The 22,518-nt window shown below is 41.7% G+C and overlaps 1 protein-coding gene and 1 long non-coding RNA gene across 3 annotated transcripts in view; one reads left to right on the top strand and one right to left on the bottom strand.

Moving 5' to 3' along the window:
- The window catches only part of LOC125460853 (monocarboxylate transporter 2-like), a 318,309-nt gene that overhangs the window by 215,775 nt on the left and 80,016 nt on the right, over nt 1-22,518 (top strand). The gene's annotated exons all lie outside the window — the stretch shown is intronic.
- Nucleotides 2,065-22,518, bottom strand: part of LOC125460708 (uncharacterized) — a 53,359-nt gene continuing 32,905 nt past the window's right edge. The window contains exons 2-4 of the long non-coding RNA XR_007249321.2: nt 21,852-21,909; nt 20,309-20,433; nt 2,065-4,964 (exon numbers count right to left, since the gene is read on the bottom strand). This is a non-coding gene — a long non-coding RNA (uncharacterized LOC125460708). The remainder of the gene's footprint in view (nt 4,965-20,308; nt 20,434-21,851; nt 21,910-22,518) is intronic.

Genomic DNA, 22,518 nt, shown 5'->3' with positions numbered 1-22,518 from the left:
CAAAAATCTTATTTTATAAATTGAGAAATGTGATTTGGGAATGAAAAATACACTTCGATTTACTGTAACATAGAAATTAAGGCACTATTAGCAGTAACTTGGGATTTATCGCATCGATTTATGGAGATTGTGAAATACTCAACAGTGACAATGAAGTCCAAATACAGTTAGTTCTCCTATTACATGATAGTTGTGTTCTTGTGTGACCTTGCGCTATAGAAAAATGCATTACAGGGAAACCACAATAGTGTAGAGCAGAAAGTTTGCTTTAACCAAACAGCATCCGCTATTTATCAAACGTGTTGCAGCCAATTCGCATTAACAAAACACATATTACAGCAGAATTACCTGTAAGGTTTAACAGCAACAAAGTCTTGCAGTTTTCTCATGTTCTTCACATAACAAATGTCCCAATATAGTTGAAAAATGTGTTACCAGGGAAAACTGTGAGAATTGCCACCGTCTCACTTGCCCAAGAGAGCAAGATGGCTGGTGAAGAGCTGGAACTAAGTATTACCGAATCTCTAACAAATTGAGAAGGTGGGACCCTTGAGGTAAACTTTGCTGATGTAGGAGTTGACCCCATGCTGTTGGCATCACTCAGCATTGTGAGCCAGTCATCTAGCCAACTGAGCTAGCCAAGTCTCAGAGAAAAGACCAAAACTGAGCCAAAGAAGGAGATGTTGTAAGGAGTACCAAAAGGTTTGTCACTGGATTGGGTTTTAAAAAAAAAACGTTAAGGGCCGTTAACATTGGGGATGGATTTGTGAAATAAATTCCAGAGTTTGTAACCAAAATAGAGGAGCTGTTGTGGTATAGTAGCAGTTCCCCCTGCTCCAGAGGTCTGTAACAACATCCTTGAATAGCTTTATTAACAAAAAGAACCAAAATGACTGAGCACACAAACTATTATCATGGGATGATGAAATTGAGGGAAGGACCAGGTAGGCATTTACTGTTAAGGGATTGGGGTAAAAAGAAGAGAAATATTGCTGCGACTGTACAAGACATTGTTGAGACCGTGCCTAGAGAATTGCATACAGTATTGGTTCCCTTACTTGAGGAGATATGTAATTGCATTAGAGGCAGTCCAGACATGGTTCACTAGATTGATTCCAGAGATGAGAGGGTGTGTCCAACAAGGAGAGATTGGGCTGCTTAGTCCTATATTCTCTGGAGTTGAGAAGAATGAGAGGAAACCTAATTCTGGTATAAATTATGCTAAAAAAGATTGATAAGATAAATATAGAGAGGATATTTCCTCATGTGGGACAATCTAGGAAGACAGGTCATAGTTTTGGGATAAGGGGGTGACAGAAATAAAACAGAGATGAGGAGAAATGACTTCTCTCAAAGGCTCACAAATCTGTGGAATTCACTACCCCAGAATGTGGTAGATACTGGGGCTTTGAGTAAATTTGAGGAAGTGGTTGACAAATTTTTAATTAGTAATGGGTTAAGTGGCTAGGAATGGACAGGAAAACAGAGTTGAGACTGAGATGAGATCAGTCACAATCGTATTAAATGGTGGAGCAGGCTCAACGGGCTGAATGGCCTAGTCCTACTCTGAATTCTTGTGCTCTTCTGTTCTTATGTAGAGGCCATGTTTGAAGGAACACAGGGCTCTTGGTGCTGAAGGAAGAGACAGAGATAGTAAAGGATCAGGTCATTGACAACTTTAAAATCAAGGCATTGCTCAAATGGGAGGCAGTGTAGGTGAATATGCACAAAAGGGATGAGTAAATGGAACTTGACGTGTGTTGGGGTAAAGGTAGCAGAGTTTTGAATGAGCTTAAGTAGAAGTCATAAAATTCTTCTCTTTTTGAACTTAGCTTTGAATTGCTGATCATGCAATTTATTCAGTTAAAAACCATGTTATTTCCTACAGCAATCTGGCTCATAAATAAGATTACTACACAGAAGTAAAGCCAAAAAGCTGTTCATAATTTATTGCACATTTCTGATTGAATTAATCATACACTTAGTCAGAAAATCCAAAGTCACACCAAGGACAAACAGAATTAATGAGAGCAGTAACTGATTTATACCCAAATAAATGGCAGAGAGTGGCATTATGCGTACTGAGGAAAGATAATCTTTGACTATTTCTATTAATAGAAAAACTAGTAAAATCACATAATGTATGATCATTAAAAGTCATTCGAAGTTGTAATCTATAAAATCAAGTCTGCAGTGGGTCTGTACTTAATAGTACTGAGTAATGAGATTCATTTTAAACTGAAGATGGTAGTGTTGGAAAAATGGTTCCTGAATATTATTTTGCAGCAATCAGACAAGTCATTTTTTTCTGTGATGGGCTGGAATGCCATATTGTGATAAGAGGTTGGGAAATATTTATTATTGTGCCTGATTGTTCAGTGTGAGAACATTTCCTGCTTCTCTTTTGTCTCAGCCCACTTCACCCATTCTGAGAGGGAAAGCCCCGATCATGGACTGTAAAATGTCATCACAGCCCCTCTCTCTCATTAGAGAGGGTGAGGCGAATGATGGTGTGTTTAACATGAAAGTCACCAAGCCTCTGGCCAGGGGATGAAGGCAGGATTTTCATGGTAACCCCAGCCAGTGAGTATGCAGTATTGGCATCATTCTGCATTGTAAGCCAGCTGTCGCAGAACTACCCAGCCTGGGTCCTAGAGTGTAAGAAACCGAGTTTATGCAGCCTTACTGAAGATGGCTTTTATTAAACTTTTACTAAAGGGCTGAATATCATGGACCCGGGAGGACCAGTATGGAGGCAGCTGGTATCCCGGCTGATTTTCTAGCTCCATTGCTGTCATCTAGTTTTGCCAAGGCAGTTTTGGAACTGTCTAGGGAAGGAACTCAATAAGGTATGTGGTATGTACTTTATGAAATCTATTTAAAGAAAGCTGAATGGTGTGTCTGAAGACCCTCTCTCTTCCTGCCTGGGAATAGGGGAAAGGTAAACCCGTTGCAGGATTTCCCAACACACCATCCACACTCGCAGCCCTCCATTCCTCCCAAAGTACATTCAGCGTGGTATCTGTTATCAGTTTTTAATGTGAATGATTAAATAAATTGGTGATTGTTTCAGTTAATTGCACTCTACTACTGTTTGTCCCATGATACTGAGAGTCTCACACTGACTTTCAAAGTCCACCCAATGACATTAATCAGACATAATGTCTCCACCAAGGAAATGTCTCTATTCCAATGGAGGAGGCAGATTATTGAAAATCCCAGATAGAACATAGAACAATACTGCATAGAAACGGGCCATTCAGCCCACCATGCCTGTGTTGACCATGATACCATTCTAAATTAATTCTATCTACCTGCACGTGGTCAGTATTTCTCTATTCCCTTCTGTTCATGTGTGTCTCATATAGAACCTTAAACATTGCTGTTGTACCTGATTCTACCACCTCCCCTAGCCATATGTTCGACACCTAGCACACCTATCTCACCTTATGGTTGCCATGGTAGACTTTGAGTTTCTGATGATATCAAAATTAAAAAAATATATATTCAGTTAATTAGACCTTCTAAAACTGCTTTGAGTCAAATTAAGTTGTTTCTGTCTTTATTGAGAGAAGGGGAAGGAAGAGGAAAAATAGCTTCGTCAACAGAGCTGTAAACAAAAGAATAGAAATGTAATGGAAAGCCATTATAATGTGGATGTTGCAATGAAACTCACTTATAGCTGACTATAGCTCACTATAGAGCACCTCAATCAGAAAACACTTATTTTTAAGTAGCAGAACACCCATCTCATGCCCTATAATATTTGATATTCCCACCCTGGGAAAAAGACTTCAACTATCCTCACCACATATGCCTCTCATAATTTTACAGACTTCTACCAGGTCGCACCCTCAGCTTCTGGTGCTCTAACCAAAACAATCCAAGTTTGTTTAAACTCTCCTTGTAGCTAATATACTCCAATCCAGGCAACATCATGGTAGACCTTTTTTTGCACCTTCAGTAAAGCCGCTACATCCATCCTATAGTGTGGTGACTCAACTGTACACAATGCTCCAAATTTGCCGAACTGAAGTTTTATACAGCTGCAACATGACATGCTAACTCTGAGACTCAATGTGCTGACCAGTAAAGGCAAGCTCAAAATGCCATATGATTTCTTTACTATGTTTTCCAATTGTGTTGCCACTTTCAGTGAGCTATGGGCTTGTACCCCAAGATCCCTCTGTTTATTTGGGCTCCTGAGGGTCTTGTTATTTATTTTATATTTTCCTCTTGTATTTGACCTCCTAAAATGCATCACCTCATACTTGGCCAGATTATACACCATTCGCCCTTTCTTTGTATCTATTGACAACCTTCTCCACTAGCCACAATGCCAAATAATTTCTGTGTTGTCTGCAAACTTACTAATCAGAGGCTCGACACTTTTATTCAAATTAATTATATATATTACAAACAACATAGGTCCGAGCACTGATCCTTGTGGAATACTATTAGTCACAGACCTCCAGTTAGAAAAAAAAATCCCTCCACAACTACCCTCAGTCGATCCCTAACAAGTCAACCTTTTTCCAAAAGCAAGTAAATCCTGTCCCTAAGAATCTTCCTCAATAATTTCCCTATTGCTGAAGTAAGTCTCACCAGCCTATAATTTCCTCGATTATCCCTATTGCCCTTCTGGACTTTACCCATGGCTACAGAGCATGAACAAAGATCCCTGCGAAGGCCAGTCCCATCAATCTATTCCTTCAGTATCCTATAATTTCCTGGATTATCCTTTTTGGCCATACTGCGTTCTTCTCTGCTGGGGGTAGGGGTTTTGAGCTGATGAAACTGTTTCAGTTCCTGTCTTCAAGCATTCTCCACATTACGTCTGATGAACACAAAAGCTATTGATTTGGTGTAGACCCTGGGTGACAGGGAGAGATGAATAGTAACCATGAAGTCAATTTGAAACAAACACTCAGAATGCTGGGGAAGCTCGGTGCATCAGGCAGCATCTGTGGAGAGAGAAAAACAGAGTGAATGTTTTGAAGGTGGTATGACTTTGGAATTTTACCCATTAGAATGTGGTTCGGTGCATCACAAATTCACTATAGGGCAGGGTTGCATGACTCCAAAGGAAGGAATTTTTCTTTTGAATCTTCGTTCTGCTACTTAAAAATAAGTGTTTTCTGATTGAGGTGCTCCAGCTATAAGTGAGTTTCATTGCAACATCCACATTATAATGGCTTTCCATTACATTTCTATTCTTTTGCTTACAGCTCTGTTGACAAAGCTATTTTTCCTCTTCCTTCCCCTTCTCTCACTAAAGACAGAAGCAACTTAATTTGACCCAAAGCAGTTTTAGAAGGTCTAATTAACTGAATTTTTTTTTATTTTGATATCGTCAGAAACTCAAAGTCTACCATGGCAACCATATTTGTGACAGAGCAAGGAAGGGCAGAGATCAAATGGAAGATTTTCTTGCGCCAGATTCAATTACACGCTACAAATGAAGTGAATTATAAATTATTTTTCTTGGAGAATGAGGAGGTAAACATGATGATGAGAATTAGTGCTCCCAGTTCAAGAGGTAATGTAATACTCTAATATGTTTGCGACATTTTCAGATTGGAATCCGGTGCTCCTTATTTGAGGTACCCTGGTAAAATAATCGAAAAATAAGAGGTACTCAACATGTCTAAACCAATAATCTGTTAATTGGGCCAGGGTTTTCATGAATAAACTTTGTTTTATTTTCAGACTCTGTTCAACTCAAGGGCCAATACCATTTTATCCCAAGGCTGAATAAATGATTGCTGCAATATTTGCAGACTGTTTTTAAAATTTTGCAGAATGTCTCATCCCAATTTGTCATTTCAGAAAATGTTAATACTTGTTGAATACTCTGATTTTAGAAATCCTTACTTACCCTCTCCAAACGATATCTACACAGTTGATGTCTTTTAGAGAAAGCAAACCATGCTCTTTCAAAAGGAGCAAAACAAAGTGATTAAAATCCATATTAATTGTGCACCTCAACAGCAATGTGATTTCTTTTCTCAGAACAGCAAGTTTAAAAAAACAAAATCAATTTTGTCAACTCAGTTTGTAACAATGTAAAATTGTTAAGACCACCATTTTTGAGTCAAGCGCCAGAAAATAAAGGACAGTTAAACTATTCTGACGAAGGGTCACTGAACCGGGCGAAGTAGCGATCATAACTCTGTTACTTTTACAATAGACATGGAAAGGGATAGGCACATACAGCAGGATAAAGTTTATAATTGCGGGAAGGGGATTTAAAATTCTATTAGGCAAGAACTGGGTAACATAAATTGGGAACAGATGCTGTCAGGGAAGAGCACTATTAGAATGTGGAGATTATTTAAGGAATGCATACTGCATGTGCTCGATATGTTTGTCCCTAGCAGACATGGAAGATGCGGTCAAGTGAGGGAGCCTTGATTCTCAGGAGAGGTCGAATGAATTGTTAAGAGGAAGAAGGATTCTTATATAAGGTTTAGGAAACAAGGAACGGAAAAAGCTCCAGAGGGACACAAGTTATCCAGGAAGGAGCTGAAGAAAGGGCTAAGGAGAGCTATAAGGGGGCATGAGTAAACGTTGGCGGATAGGATCAAGAAAAACTCCAAAGCTTTTACAAGTACATGAGGAATAAGAGAATGGCCAGAGAAAGGATAGGGCCGATCAAGGATTGTAAAGGGAATTTGAGCTTGGAGCCTAAAGAGATAGGAGTGGTCCTCAATGAATACTTTTCTTCAGTATTCACAACTGGGAGGGACCCAGTTCTAGGGGATGACAGTGTGAAATAGGCTGGTAGGCTAGAGGAAGTCACTGTTAGTAAGGAAGATGTGCTAGGAATTTTGAGGAAGTTGAGGATAGATACGTCCCCCCAGGCCTGATGGTATTTATCCAAGGACTATATGGGAAGCGAGGGTAGAGTTTGCAGGGCCTTTGGCGATGAACTTTTTATCGTCACTGTCCATGGGTTAGTGCCAGAGCATTGGAGAGAGACAAACGTCATTCCCTTGTTCAAAAAAGGGAATAGGGATAACCATGGAAATGACAAGCCAGTTAGTCTTATGACAGTGGTGGGCAAATTATTGGAAAGGGCTCTGAAAGACAGGATTTATGATCACTTGGAAAGGTAGAGTTTGATTTGTGATAGTCAGCATGGATTTGTGAGGGGTAGATCATGCCTCACAAACCTTACTGAATTCTTTGATGAGGTGACCAAACACGTGGATGAAGGTAGAGCAATGCATGTGGTGCACGTGAATTTAAATAAGGCATTTGATAAGGTTCCCCATGGTAGCCTCATGCAGAAAGGAAGGAGGCATGGAATAGGGGGAAATGTGGCGACTGGATTAAGAATTGGCTGACCCTTCGAAGACAAAGGGTGTAGTGGATGAAAAATATTCAACATAGTGCTCAGTTACAAGTGGTGTACCTCAAGGATCTGCCCTGGGTCCTCTTCTATTTGTGATTTTCATAAATGATTTGGATGAGGGAGTGAAAGAATGGATTTGTAAATTCATGGATGATGCAAAGATGGGTCACATTGTGGATAGTGCGGAGGGCTGTTTTACGTTACAAAGGGACATTGATAGAATGCAGAGCAGGGCTGAGAAGTGGCAGATGGAGTTTAACCCTGAAAAGTGTGAGGTAATTCATTTTGGAAGGACAAACTTGAAAGCAGAATACATGGTTAATGGAAAGATTCTTGGCAGTGTGGAGGAGCAGAGGGATCTTGGGGCTCATGTTCACAGTTCCCTGAAAGCAGCCACCCAGGTGGATAGATTTGTTAAGAAAGCATATGGTGTGTTAACTTTCCTTAATACAGGGATTGAGTTCAAGAGCCATGATGTTATGCGCCAGCTATACAAAAGCCTGGTTCGACAACATCTGGAGTATTGTATCAGAAATAATAGGAACTGCAGATGCTGGAGAACCCAAGATAACGAGGTGTAGAGCTGCGCAAACACAGCAGGCCAAGCAGTATCTTGGGAGCAGGAAATCTGATGTTTTGGGCCTGGACCCTACATCAGAGGAGTATTGTGTCCAGTTCTGGTCGCTTCAGGAAAGATGAGGAAGCATTAGAAAAGGTGCAGAGGAGATTAACCAGATGTTGCCTGGAATGGACGGAAGTCTTATGAGGAAAGGTTGAGAGAGCTAGGGCTTTTCTCTTTAGAATGACTAAGAATGAGAGGTGACTTGATAGAGGTGTACAAAATGATCAGAGGTATAGATAGAGTGGGGACATAGTTTTAAAGTGAGTGGAGGTTGATATAGGGAAGATGTCAGAGGTAGGTTCTTTACTCAGGGAGTGGTAGGGGCGTGGAATCCATTGCCAGAGAGGGTAGTGGACTCGGCCTCATTAGGAGCATTTAAGCGGCTATTAGATAGGCGTATGGATGATAGTATAAGGTAGCGGTGGAGGTTAGATAGACCTTACATTTAGGGTAAAAGTTCAGCACAACATCGTGGGCCAAAGGGCCTGTACTCTGCTGTGCTGCTCTATGTTCTATGTTCTGTGAAGAAGGTGTTTGGTATGCTTACCTTTACCAATCAGTGCACTGAGTACGGCAGTTGGGAGGTCATGTTGTAGCTGTACAGGACAGTGGTTTGGCCATTTTTGGAATACTGCATTCAGTTCCAGTCTCCGTGCTATAGAAAGATGTGGTGAAATTTGAAAGGATTCAGAAAAGATTTACAAGAATGTTTCCAGAGTTGAGCTCCAGGGCAAGGCTGGATAGGCTGGGGCTATTTTCCATGCACTGTCAGAGATTGAGAGGTGACTGTATGAAAGTTTATAAAATCATGAGAGGTATGGATAGGATGAATAGCTAAAGTCTTTTTGCCAGGTTAAGGGAATCCAAAACTTGAGTGCATAGGTTTAAGGTGAGAGGGGAAAGATTTAAAAGAGGCCTCAGAGGCCATTTTCTCACTCAAATGTTGATGCATTATGGAATGAGCTGCCAGAGGAAGTGGTGGAGGCTGGCACAATTACAACATTTAAAAAGCAACTTGATGGGTACATGAAAAAGAAGGGTTTAGAATAACGTGGGCCAAATGATGGCAGATGGGACTAGATTAATTTAGAGTATCTAGTCGACATGGATGAGTTTGACCGAAGGGTCTGTTTATGTGATGTACATCTCGTTGTTTTCTCTCTCCACAGATACATTGAACGAATAAGACTGTACCAGCATGGCATTAGCAAAGCTCAGCTTATAGTTATGGTTTCTCTTCTAACTTCAACAGAAAAGAAATGATAAGTCACATTTATGTATTGCATTTCATGACCTCGGGAGACTCCAAACTGTTTTGCGGCCAATCAAGTTGTTTCTTTGCTGAGGTATCCCTGTTTAAAATTGGAATTGTGGCCAGAAAGCCTGAAAACTGGAAAACTGAAATGAGCAAAGAGAATGCTGGAGAAACACAGCAAGTCTGGCAGTATCTGTGGAGAGAGAAACAGAGTTAACTAGTCAAGATTGGTATGAATCTCATTCAGAAAATAATTCTAATGTCTCATCTTGCTGAACGCCCAGCTGAGACCAAATCAAAGGCAAGCAAAGTAATCTCAATTTTCATAGTTTCTGCGAGGTTCATGGGAATCTACCTCAAAACAGAGTGGGAATTCAGGAAAGCCGCAGTAGAATCTTACTCACCAAAGGAAACAAGTCACATAAAAGCTGTGGCTCACTGATTGCCTCATTGAATAAGTGAGAAAATGAAAACTTTCACTTAAATCCTTTAAGGGTGAAACACTAGATGGTGCTCAACACTTAACTAATTAAATTGGACACTTGGAAGCTGAAGATCAGGGCATTTCAGAACTTTGGCATGATTTAAATTTATACAACAGGTCCTGCATGGGATAGATCCAGAAATGGTTGTGGGGATCTTGATACATTGTTAATCTACCTGAATGACCTTTGTATCTACTCAACATGAGCAACACACCTCATTGGACACACATTGTGGCTGGGTAGCCTATAATGTTTAAAACTGTCTTGTGTTTCTTGTAGTGTGGATTCATTCTTGCTGATCTGGTGCTGGGATTTGCAGTTGATGGCAGGAGTAGGCGATGGCCTAGCGATATTAATGCAAGACTATTCATTTACGATAATGTTCTGGGGACCTGGGTTCAAATCCTGTAATGGCAGACACTGAATTTAAATTCAATAATATTCGGGATAGAAGACTCCAATGAGAACCACAACCAATCGTCAGGAAACCCACCTCTCGCTTCACTAATGTCCTTTAGGAAGGGAAATCTGCCTTCTTACATAGTCTGGCCTATGTGTGACTCCAGAACCACAGCAACACGGCTGACTCTTTACTGCCCTTGGGGAACAAATATTGGTCAAGCCAGGGAAATTCACATCCCATAAAAGCATAAGTTAAAAAAAATCTGATAGAGCAAAGGCTGATGGACAGCTCAAGTGGGGATACAACAGGTTCTAAAAGTTTGAACACTGCACTGGAAGTTGGAATGAGAAGAGATGCCTAGTGTCTCAGCAGGAGAGGAGGCCCTCTGAACATATGAAGATGTCATCAAAGACAATATCTATGGAATCTAATATTAAATTTCAAGGCTAGGGACCTGGATGCAGTGGTACAAGAAGGGGAATCATCTTGCACAAGGTCAGTAAGTCTTCACATGTCGTATAACTGCAGCAATCACTGAGGCTTGGCTGTCTCCCTCACAGTCCCCATCATATACAGGCAAGGAACAGACGGAAGGTCATTCAGCCCCTCAAACCTACTCCACCATTCAACAAGATCATGGCTGACCTGATTTCAACATCAACTCTACATTCCTGCATGCACCCAATAATCTTTCATTCCCTGGTCGTCAAGAATGGCTCTGCCTCTACCTAAAAAATAATTTTAGAAACTCTGCATCCATTACCTTTTGAGGAAGGGAATTCCAAAGACTCACATTACTTTGAAACATTATTTTTCTTCATCTTGACCATCACCTGCCTACAATCTCTACTCTAAATGCAGCCTGACCAACATTTTAATGTAAAGATGTTCTTTACTTCCCATGGTCTGGATATTTGACAATTTCCTGAAAAAGAAGTATTTGCAGGGTTACAGGAAAAAATGAAGAACGGTATTAGGTGATCTGCTTATTTGGAGAGCCAGTGCAAATGTGCAGGGCTGAGCGGTCTCCTGCTGCACTGCACTGTAACAATTCTTTCATTCAGTGAGACGTTAAAATAGAAGGGCCAGTGACTTTGTCTAACACCCACGCTTAGGTGCAAGCAATGAGACAGTTTGAATAGGTCAAATTAGGCTTTCTGCTTTGAATGTCATTTACACCTTCAATGGATTTTATTCACTGTGAACAAAAAGGACACTAAGGCATCCTAAAGCTTTAATTGAAGAATTAGCTTTATTGTCACATGTATTCACATGAGCATACGGAAAATTTTGCAAGTCAGTACTTAACAGCACTAATTTAGTTACAACAAGTACCTAGGCACAAAATCTTGAATAACAAAGTGTGAAGCTGGATGAACACAGCAGGCCAAGCAGCGTCTCAGGAGCACATTTGCTGCTTGGCCTGCTGTGTTCCTCCAGCTTCACACTTTGTTATCTTGGATTCTCCAGCATCTACAGTTCCCATTACGTCTGATTACAAAATCTTAAACACAGATTCTTAGCGGGAAAAAAATAGAGAGGTAAGAGTTCAGATTAACAAACTTTCTAACCTTCAGCATTTTCTGAAGAAGGGTCTAGACCCGAAACATCAGCTTTCTTGCTCTGCTGCTTGGTCTGCTGTGTACATCCAGCTCTACACCTTGTTGTCTCAGATTCTCCAGCATCTGCAGTTCCTATTATATCTGGGTCAGGAGTCCTACTGTGCTGCCATCTTGGTCAGCATTACAGAAACACAAGGAATAATATTATTGAAATAACTCCACAGAAGCTAGTATCACATCACCAAGTTACGCATTATTTACACATGCATAGCACTTGACACTGGTCTATCTCTCTCAGAGTGAACAGAACCCCTGACACTCCTTTCTATCTATCAGCCAGGGCTCCCTGATTGGATCAGATTAACAGCCCCAATAAGGGAACTCGTGCTCTATGAGGTCCACCTAGCTGACCACATGACAATCACTACAACTATTAATTGTCAATTCCCTTTCAAAGTGAAGCTATAACATTGCAGAACACAAAATGTTGTTTTAAATTCTCTCTATTTTATCTTGCTCAGGACCTTAATATGCATTTGCTAAGTAAAATATTGCAAATCAGAAACGCTGCACTTTGTTTTAAAATCTACTAAGCAAATCATTTGAAGGTTGCTGACTGTGACTCAGCTTGGGTTAGATGGGAAATACTAAAGGAATATTCAGAATGTGTGTTTTCTTTTTGTGTTGTGAGATTGATGAAGCTTCTGTCTGAGACCTGAGAGAATAGTTATTTCCAATTACAGCCTGATTGTTTTAATCTGCATAACCTTTGTTGAATGGATTTGCAAATGACAGCCGACAGATTTCTCAGAATAAGGATTGGCACATGTAAGACGTAGATAAGAAGGGATTTCTTCTCTCTGAAGATAGCGAATCTGTGGAATTCCCAATCTCAGAGGCCGCTTGAAGCTGGATTGTTAAATATATTCAAGGATGAGATAAACAGATTTTTAATCATTAAGAGAACGAAGGATGATGGGGGAAAGGCAGGTAAGTGGATTCATGTCATCCCTCTCTACCTTTCACCTACACCTAAGCCTCAGTCAAGTTTCAAATGGGAGACACTGAATGAGCTGTACATCCCCAGTGAGACAGGGCAGGCATGCCTCACTGGGAGAGAGTGCTATCCTTTGGGTGTAACAAACAAGGAAGGCTTGTTCTGAGGTATTAGAGGCAACCGAATTCCTGAAAGTTGGAGATTCCCAGAGGCACTGCAGAACTGGCAATTAGCATGGGAAGAATCCATTACAGTGCATGTGCTCAGAGTTTGGAGTGTGTGGACTCCTCCATCAAGGGAGGTGCCAAATTCTTGGACAGCCCGATGCAGCTCCATTTTGAGTGGACGCCATAAGACAATAAGACATCAGGATAGAATAAGACCATTTTGTCCACTGAGTACGATTTGACATTTGATATTTGCTGATATGTTTCTTAGCCTCAATCTTCTGCTTTCTCTTCATAACCTTTGATCTTTTACTAATCAATATTTATATTTAAATGCACTGAATGACTTCACCTCCGCAGCCCTCTGCGGCAATAGATTCTACAGATTCAACTCACTCTGGCTGAAGAAATTCCTCCTCATCTCAGTTCTAAAGGGTTTTCCCTTCACTCTGAGGCTATTGCCTCAGGTCCTAGTCTCTCCTACGAGTGGAAACATCTTCTCCTAGCCCATTTTATCCAGGCCCCTCAGTTTTCTGTAAGTTTCAATCAGATTCCCCCTTTCATTCTTTTAAACTCCATTTAGCTTGAAGGGGAGGCAACGGCTTAGTGGTATTATCGCTGAACTGTTCATCCAGAGACCCGGATAATGTTCTGGGAATCTGGGTCCAAATCCCAACATAGCCAGATGGTGGAATTTGAATTCAATTAAAAATAATCTGGAGTTAAGGGTCTAATGATGACCATGAATCCATTGTTGATTGTTGGAAAAAAACATTTGATTCATTAATGTCCCCTTTAGGGAAGGAAACTGCCTACATGTGACTCCAGACCCACGGCAACGTGGTTGACTCTTAACTGCCCTCTGAGCAATTAGGGATGGACAATAAATGCTGCCTGGCCAGTGATGCCCTCATCCCATGAACAAGTTATAAAAAAGAGTACAGACCCAGCGTTGTCAACTCATGTGACAAGCCCTTCCTCACAGGATCATTCTTGTAAACCTCCTCTGTACCCAGTCCAACACCAGCACACCCTTCCTCATAATCAGGGCCCAAAACCGCTCACAATATTCTAAATATAACAAGGTGTAGAGCTGGGTGAACACAGCAGGCCCAGCAGCATCAGAGAAGGAGGAAAGCTGACGTTTCGTGTCTAGACATGGGCTGACCACTGCATATACAGTCTCAGCAGTATATTCCTCCTCTTGTATTCCAGCACTCTTGGAATGAACGCTGACATTCTATTTCACTTCCTAACTACGTACTGAAGCTGCATGTTAAACTCAAGAGAATCCTGAATTAGGACTTCCAAGTCTCTGTGCTTTAGAGTTCCAAACCTTTTTTCCCATTCAGAAAATAGTGCACACCTCTATTCTTCTCACCAAATTGCTTACCTCACACTTTGGCGCTGGATACTGGATCCCTAATGTATGCAGAAAGAGCGAGAATCTGTGAGATGGATTGCACAGTGCTGCTGATGGCATGGTGATGACTGGGCTGGATGCCTGTGGATTTCTAAGCCATTGTCTCATCCTGCATACCAGGGTGCCATTGGAAGGTGGGCACCTGTTATGGGGCACCAAATCATTCCTCACTTTCTCAGCCCCTCAGTCGTAGGGACCATCAATGTCTCCAGGCTGCCCTCTGTAAGAGTGAAGGCAAGGCAGGCTAATCTGTGACGAGGACTGAAGGCAGCGACCGGGTCTTGGTGCAGAACCAAAGCAGCAGATTGCTGCTACTCCCCACTCCATCGGTCATAGGAGGCACACCACATAGAAGCACTGCACCATTTGTGCATTTTCTGGCGTCCTAGGTTGTGTTGTCTCAGGTTGTTTGCTCATTGACTTTTGATGTAATTATGTTTGCGAATGCTTTGACCAGACATGCAGGCTATTGCTGCCTGACATTAAAAGGGGAATGGAGTTAAATGGGGGAAGAGAGTGGGGCTTTTATACAGTTGTACAGCTTGGAAAGTGGCCCTTCTTTCCAACCAGTCCATGCCCACCATAATCCCAAACTAAACTAGCGCCACCTGCCTAAGCTTGCCCCATACTCCCCAAACCTTTCCAATGCATGTACTTATTCAAATGTCTTTTAAATGTTGTATCTGTACCTCACTCTACCTGTGCCTCTGGAAGTTCATTCTACACATGACCCACTCTCTGTGTAAAGAAGTTGCCCCTTGCGTCTTTTTTTAAAGCTTTCTCCTCTCGCCTTAAAAATATGCTTCCTCGTCTTGAATCCCCACACTAGGGGAAAGGAACCTGATCTTGGCCAGCCCTCAACCTCCTACACTTGAGGGAAAAAAAAGGTTCCAGCCTTTGTAACATCTCCTTATAACTTAAACCCTCCATTCCTGGAAACATCCTGGTAAATCTCTTCAGAACTCTCTACTGCTTAATAAAATCCCTCCAATAACAGGGTGATCAGAACTGGGCACTATACTCCATTGGTTGTCAACAGGGCTCTTTAAATGGGCCTGGCCGCTGCATGACTGCTTTCTCTGATGGAGCTTACGTTGGAGAGAGTGTCCAGTTCATCATCATAGTTCCGCAGATTCAACTGAAGCAGCACAGTTCAACATTCAGAGTGCAAAAGCTGAAAACACACAGAGATTGGTCTGAAATATGCTTCTGCTGAAGAGCTGTCTTTGGAATATTTGCAGTTTTGAAAAGCATTTCTTTTGGTTATACATGGTCCAAGGTTGTTCTTTTACTGACATTAATTATTTAATAAGGTTTATTCCTCTCATCTGCAAGGGTGAACTTTGTATTTCTTTAATTTTATATTTTTCTTTACCCTAAGAATTTATGCTTAATTTATAGCTTTGCACCCATGATGGATCCGTAAGTGATTACTTATAAACTTTTCACTGTTGTACGTGTGAGTACATGTGACAATAAAGCTAATTCTAAATCTATATTTGTGAAGTGGGTAGCACAAGTCATAAAGGATTTATTCACAAAGTTGGCAGGGGTGGGGTCTGTCCCTCATGAAGCTGGCCATGAACCATGTGTACATGCAATTGTGGTCAGATGGGGATCCCCAAAGGTACGCTACAATTAACACCTGTTAGGTTTTGTACCAATATATGAAGCTGCCTTTTGGGGTGTCCTCAGTCTGTGCAATTTTTCAGCTGATGATGGAGAACATTTTACAAGGTTTATCCCAAGTCACCATTTATCGAGATGAGATGCTGATAACAGGGAAGACCAATACATAGCATTGAGAGAAGTGGGACATAGTCATTAAATGTTTCTCCCAGATAGGCATAAGCCTTAGAAGGGAAAAGTGTGTGTTCCAGGCACCGACTTGAGCTACAAAGTCAATAAGACTGGGTTACATCCATTGGAAGATAAAGCAAGTGTGATCAAAGGTGCCCTGGCTCTCTTGTCTGTACCGGAGCTTAGGTCTTCCCTTGAGCTGGTGAATTATTACAGAAAGTTCATACCTAACCCAGCCTCCAACCTGGCAACTTTGCATTGACTCTTAAAAAAGGGCCAGCCTTCGAAATGGCTGCATAGCCAATCAATAGCATTCAGGGGTGTGAAAAAACAGCTATCACCCACTCAGGTGTTGGCACACAGTCATCCCAAGTGAGATCGGGAATTAACATGTGATGCCTCTCCTTGCTACATCAGTGTAGCATTATCTCATAGATGGTCCAATAGGAGGAACGCCCAATAGCATATACATCCAGGACTTTGGCGAAAGCAGAGCTTAATTGTGCCGAGATAGAGAAAGAAGCTTCGGCGCTCATATTTGGAATCTGAAGGTTCCACCAATACCGTTAGGGGTATAAATTTGGAATAATAATGGACCACAAACCCCTGTTAAGTCTACTTAAAGAAGTCAAGCCAGTGCTACCTATAGATTCAGGCCAAATTCAGTGGTGGGCCCTTACACTAAGAGCGTATAGTTCCAAGTTGAAATGCTATCCAGGAGTATGCATAACAAATGTGGATGCATTGAACCTACCCACTGTCAGATACACCACTGGTGGTACTGCTACATGAAGAGTCTGGAACGGCTTCAAATTTTGTGGATGCACTTCCAGTCACAGCTGACAAAATCAGCTTTTGGATACAGAAAGATCCAATCCTGGCAAAACTGAAACAGCTGATGGTGATGGGGGAAACCAAAGAGTTGTCACAGCCAGAACTGAAACCTATTTGGACCCAGAGAGACCAGATCATGGTAGGGGACGACCTATTATTATGGCCAGCAAGAGCGATTATCCAAAACAATGGTGTCTACCAGATACTGGTTGAAATCCACCAGGGTCATTCATGGCTTTCCAAAATGAAAATGATGGCGAGAAGTTATGGCTGGCACCCAGGACTAGATGCAGACATAGGTGTGTTGGTGGGGAAATTCCCAGACTGCCAACAAGGACAGAAATTACCACTAATAGATACCCCACATTTGTGGGAATGGCTGGGAAAACCCTGGACTCAGTTATATGTCAATTCATGGGCTCAATGTTCTTAGTCCACTCAGAGTGGCTGGACGTGAACAGAGGTCACTCAGTAGACACAAGGATGGTGATAGAAAAACTGCGCACATCTTTTACAATACACAGACCCCCGGAAGTGTTGGTCACATTGTTTACCAGCAGGAAATGTTATTATTTCCCAAAGTCAAATGGCATTTTACATACAAGGTCAGCTGTAAACCATCCATCATCCAATGTTCTGGCTGAACAGTAGTCCAGACTTTGAAGGCAGGCTTAAAAAAAACAGCTTACAGCTTCAGTAGATACCAAACTGTCCTGGTTCCTGTTTGATTATAGGACCACTCCTCAAGCAACTACAGGGATAGCCCAGCAGTGCTGCTAATGGGCAGAAGACTCCACACCACATTAAATCTGATCTTCCCGGACCTGGGAATGGTGGAAGTGACAAGGATGAAATGGTGCCAGGAATGCCAATGCTGGACACAAAACTCCACCAAGCGAGAGACAGTTTATTTCAGGGGAAGAGGTTTGGTGTAGGAACTATGGGAATGGCCCTGTATCGGTAAGAGGCCTGGTTGATGTGCGGTCAGGTCCAGTGACGTACAAAGTTCAGGTAGTTGGGATGGTCCTAATCAAGCAAGTGGACCGTACGAAGGCAGTAAATTCTCAAACGGTGCAGCAGTAAAAATGTACCTAGCTCCTTGGTTTGCCTTCTGGCTGTGGGGTTCTCCCTCTCCGTCAAGCAGCGGAGATAACCTCACAGTCTGAGACGGGCAGGGCACATATCACCATCTCCACGCCTTTGCCTCGTAAAGAAGAGAGTGGATTTCTTCCAAGACGCTCCGGGCGCAAGAGGCGAGCTACTGTGCATTGCATGCTACCTGTATCAAAAGCAGAGTTGGAGGAAATTGTTCCAATGTTAGAACGCCACAGGAGGAGCTGTAATAAAATGAACTGGTCTACAATCTCAGACTCAGAAGGAGAGGTAATTAGTGATTGTAACAAAATCAGCCAGGGGCACCTCACAGAATATGATTTTCCTGATTGGGGCTGTTAGCCTGTTCCAAACACAGAGCCCTGGCTGACAGATATAAGCAGGAGTGTCTGACATCCTGTTCAATCTGAGGGCTGGCTTTGGGGGAGCTGGATAAGTGTCAAGGACTCTGTAAATATAAATAAAGGGTGACTTGGTGATGGGACACTGGCCTCTGTCGAGTGTTTTCAACGTCCACTTCCCTCTCGAAGAACAAGGAAAATAGTGTGTGGATTAGTTGTTTGAAAATGGTGGGTTAGGCATTGTTTTGGTACTTGTCTGTCTTCTATCTTATTGTAGATCAAATTTTAAATGGAAGAGCCAATGATCTTAAAAGCTAAACATAAAATCCGTCCAGAGATAGTAGGAACTGCAGATGCTGCAGACTTAGGGGCCGCTTTGTGGAACACCTACGCTCAGTTCGCATCAAACGACTGCACCTCCCAGTCGCGGACCACTTCAACTCCCCCTCCCTCTCCTTAGATGGCATGTCTATCCTGGGCCTCCTGCAGTGCCACAACGATGCCACCCGAAGGCTGCAGGAACAGCATCTCATATTCCGCTTGGGAACCCTGCAGCCGAATGGTATCAATGTGGACTTCACAAGCTTCAAAATCTCCCCTGCCCCGACCAAAGCTAGCCCAGCTCGTCCCTGCCTCCTTAACCTGTCCTTCCTCCCACCTATCCCCTCTTCCCATCTCAAGCTCCACCCCCATCTCCAACTAGCAGCCTCATCCTGTGTCTTTGTCCTATCCACCCTCCCTGGACTGACCTATCCCCTTCCTAACGCCCCACCTACACTCACCTTTACTGGCTCCACACCTGCCTCTCCACCTATCTTCTCCTCTATCCATCTTCTATCCGCCTCCCTGTCTCTACCTATTTATTTCAGAATCCCCTTCCCCTGTCCCATTTCTGAAGAAGGGTCTAGACCTGAAAGGTCAGCTTTCCTGCTCCTCTGGTGCTGCTTGGCCTGCAGTGTTCATCCAGCTCTGCACCTTGTTATCACAAAATCCATCCAGATCCTTCCAGTTTTGTGAGAAACCGTGGTAGGGATCCATAACAGCTGCCAGCTTTATTTTTGTGGGTGTGATGTGTATGACAGGAGGGCCAGTATTTATTACTAAATTTTAATTTGAACTGAGTGCCTTGCTTGGGCCAGTACAGAGGGCAGATCTGCACCAGGACAAGGAAAGGCAGATTTTCTTCCCGAAAGGATTTAATGAGCCAAATGGATTTTTATAATAATCAACAGAGACTACGTAACTGCCATCAGACCAGCTTATTGTAATTCCAGATTTTTACTGAAACAAATTTCATCATCTGTCATTGTGGGATTCAAATATGTGACTCCAGAACACTAGTCTGGACTTCTAAATTCCTGACAGTACCACAACATCACCATGTCCCTGCTAATCCAATTACTCCAGCAGGGAATTCAAGAGAAGTTTCTTCGTCCAGACCATTTTTAGAAAATGGAACTTGCTTCCGCCTGCAACAGTGAATAAATTAAAAACAGGAATCTAGAAAAACACACGAGAGGGAAGGGAATGAAAGGTAATAAAAATTATAGACACTGGACATCCAGCAAGAAAACAGAAATTGGTGAGGAACTCGGCAGGCCTGTGGAGAGAGAAGCAGAGTTAATGTTTCAGGCGCAATGACTCAGGAAGGAATATAAATCTATGTGGATAGAATTAGATGAAGAGAGGTGTGTGAAGGCTCACTTAGGTCCCGTTTGACTGCCTCTGTGCTGCAGTAGCTTCAACATTGTGCTATGCAGTTGCTGTCCTGTTCCCAATGTAAATAATTAATGTCATTCTTGGCATGTGAGAGCATCTATTAATGATTACTTCAATCGATTGTACTTCTAATAAAGCTTGGCTTAAGAGCAAAAGAAAACTGAAAAGCTGAAGTGTTAAAATTTAAAAGACTTTAGGAAAGGTAAACATTTAAAAGCGACTGTGCTTACTTTGAAAACAATTATTCTGACCATCCAGGGGAGCTTGATTCTAATGTCAGCTTTTTGTGACGTTGTTCAGGGGTCATTTCTTCACACAGCATTTTCCGTAATTCACTAGCTGTGTTAACAAAATACTGCAAATAATATCACATTCTGTTGTCTATTGCCAGTTCTCCTTGTAATTACATAACAGCACAACAAAGTTGTAAACATCAATTACTGCTTAAATTATATCATTCTAATCTTACTAGATATTTCATAATCATGGCTTCTGCTACTTAACTGTCAACAATATGACTGTATAGCACTTAGTATAGTGCTTGGAAAACAAGGTTTACAAGGGGAAGTTTTGGGAGTTTCTCTTTAATTCAAGGTAAAATGGAAAAATGAAGAGTCAAGTGAACTACCTGAAGTTTGCCTGACAACTAGCCTTAGTCAATAAAGGCTAAAGAGGGACCAGTTTGACTTAGAGGGAGGAGCATGCAGAATGTTCACACCTTAGACGATGGCAAGAACAATTGTGGTGACAATAGGTAGACTATGTCTCATAGGTAGACAAGTCTCACAAGGGGGTGTTAAAAGTGTCAGGTTTTAGAAGCAATAATGCTTTAAACTCCCTGTTTAATAACAAGACTGAATGAACTGCTCATTGGCTTCAGAAAGAGAGGAGAACATGCTCCCGTCTACATTTACAGAGCTGGAGTTGAAGGTGTGGACAGCATCAGGTTCCTCAGAATGATGACAGCCGACAGCTTGTACGCCCCACATAGATACGACAGTCAAGAAAGCAGAACAATGCCTCTTTGTTCTCAGGCAGCTCAAGAAATTTGGCCATTTAAGTCCACACTGACCGTCCACAGAGTGTTCCACCCAGGCCCACTCCCCTACACTATCCTGTAACTTTTGCATTTCCCATGGCTAATCCACTCAACCTGCAAATTCCTGGGCACTATGGGCAATTTAACATGACCAATCTACCTTACCTAATCTGATTATTTTTGGAGTATGGGATGAAACCACAGCACCTGGAGGGGAACTGCACATACACAGGAAGAACATGCAAACTCCAGACAGTCATCTGAGGGTGGAATTGAACCCAGGTCCCTGGTGCAGTGAGGCAGCAGAGCTAATCACTGAGCCACTGTGCCACCTCACCTCATAACGCATTAAGGGGATTACTGGTGGGAAGACATACTCAGATTTAAGAAACCGAGTTGATGAGCCTTTGGGAAAATTGCATAACCTGGTCATAGAGGCAGGAATTTTACCCTCACAGTTGATGTCAGAACTGGGATTATAAGCTGCCCAAATAGGGAAGGAAAAGGAAGCAAGGTATCGTGAGCTGAGAGCAATTTTGAATCGATTTCTGGAGAATAATTGGTCTACGTAAGGAATTGTGTAACTTTTCAACATGGTGTGAGGTTTTTGGTCATATTAAAAATTACTTGGGGAATTTCTGTTTGTGTAGTTTAAGGTACCTCTAACTGAATTTTCTACTCAATACTGTTCAAGAAATGTTGCTTTTGGTTTGTTGCAGTAAAATTCTTAGTACCTGAAATCCAGTTGCGACCCTTTCAAACTGAAATTCAATAATCTTCAAAGTTTTTCGTCTGTAAGGTAATTGCAAGAATACAAAGAAGAAAAAATGAGAATTCTTGAATAAAAATTATTTTCTTCCCTTTAAGTAAATTGACTTACAATTAAGCTATTGGTCATATTGGAGCCAAGTAGAGCTTTAATAAGACAAAGTAATATTTGGATTCACATTAACACAATGCATAAATCATTCTAATCTGACATCTAATTTTTTTTGTGAGATAGTTTTGTTAAATATATTGCTGCTGAGAATAAAATAAATCTCATGACAGAACCCACTTAAATACAAAAAGTAAATTGAGGCAGAAGTATATGATGAGAATATGACAATTTACCCAGTTGTCAAACACTACCTCTCCCAGCATCCTTTCAGCTTTTCTAAGCGGGGGGTCTCAAATTTGGGAATAGGGATTTATGTTCTTAAGATCGCTGTAATTTTTTTCTAAATCCTTGTGAGAACCATCAATGCATTTTCTTCATCAATAAGCTGTTTAATCATTACCACAATGCTTCTCTCTTCTGTCAATCAAACACAGAGCAAAAGCAGCGTTTTATCTTCCCATACTGTGAATAATCCAATAGAATGCAAAAATCATCAATAAATCTGTGTATGAATTTTAAAT

Source organism: Stegostoma tigrinum, chromosome 18 (genome assembly GCF_030684315.1).
Source record: "Stegostoma tigrinum isolate sSteTig4 chromosome 18, sSteTig4.hap1, whole genome shotgun sequence".
In the NCBI taxonomy this organism is placed as follows: Eukaryota; Metazoa; Chordata; class Chondrichthyes; order Orectolobiformes; family Stegostomatidae; genus Stegostoma; species Stegostoma tigrinum.
The sequence above is the reverse complement of the archived record's forward strand: the minus strand, read 5'-3'. Positions and strand labels throughout refer to the sequence as shown.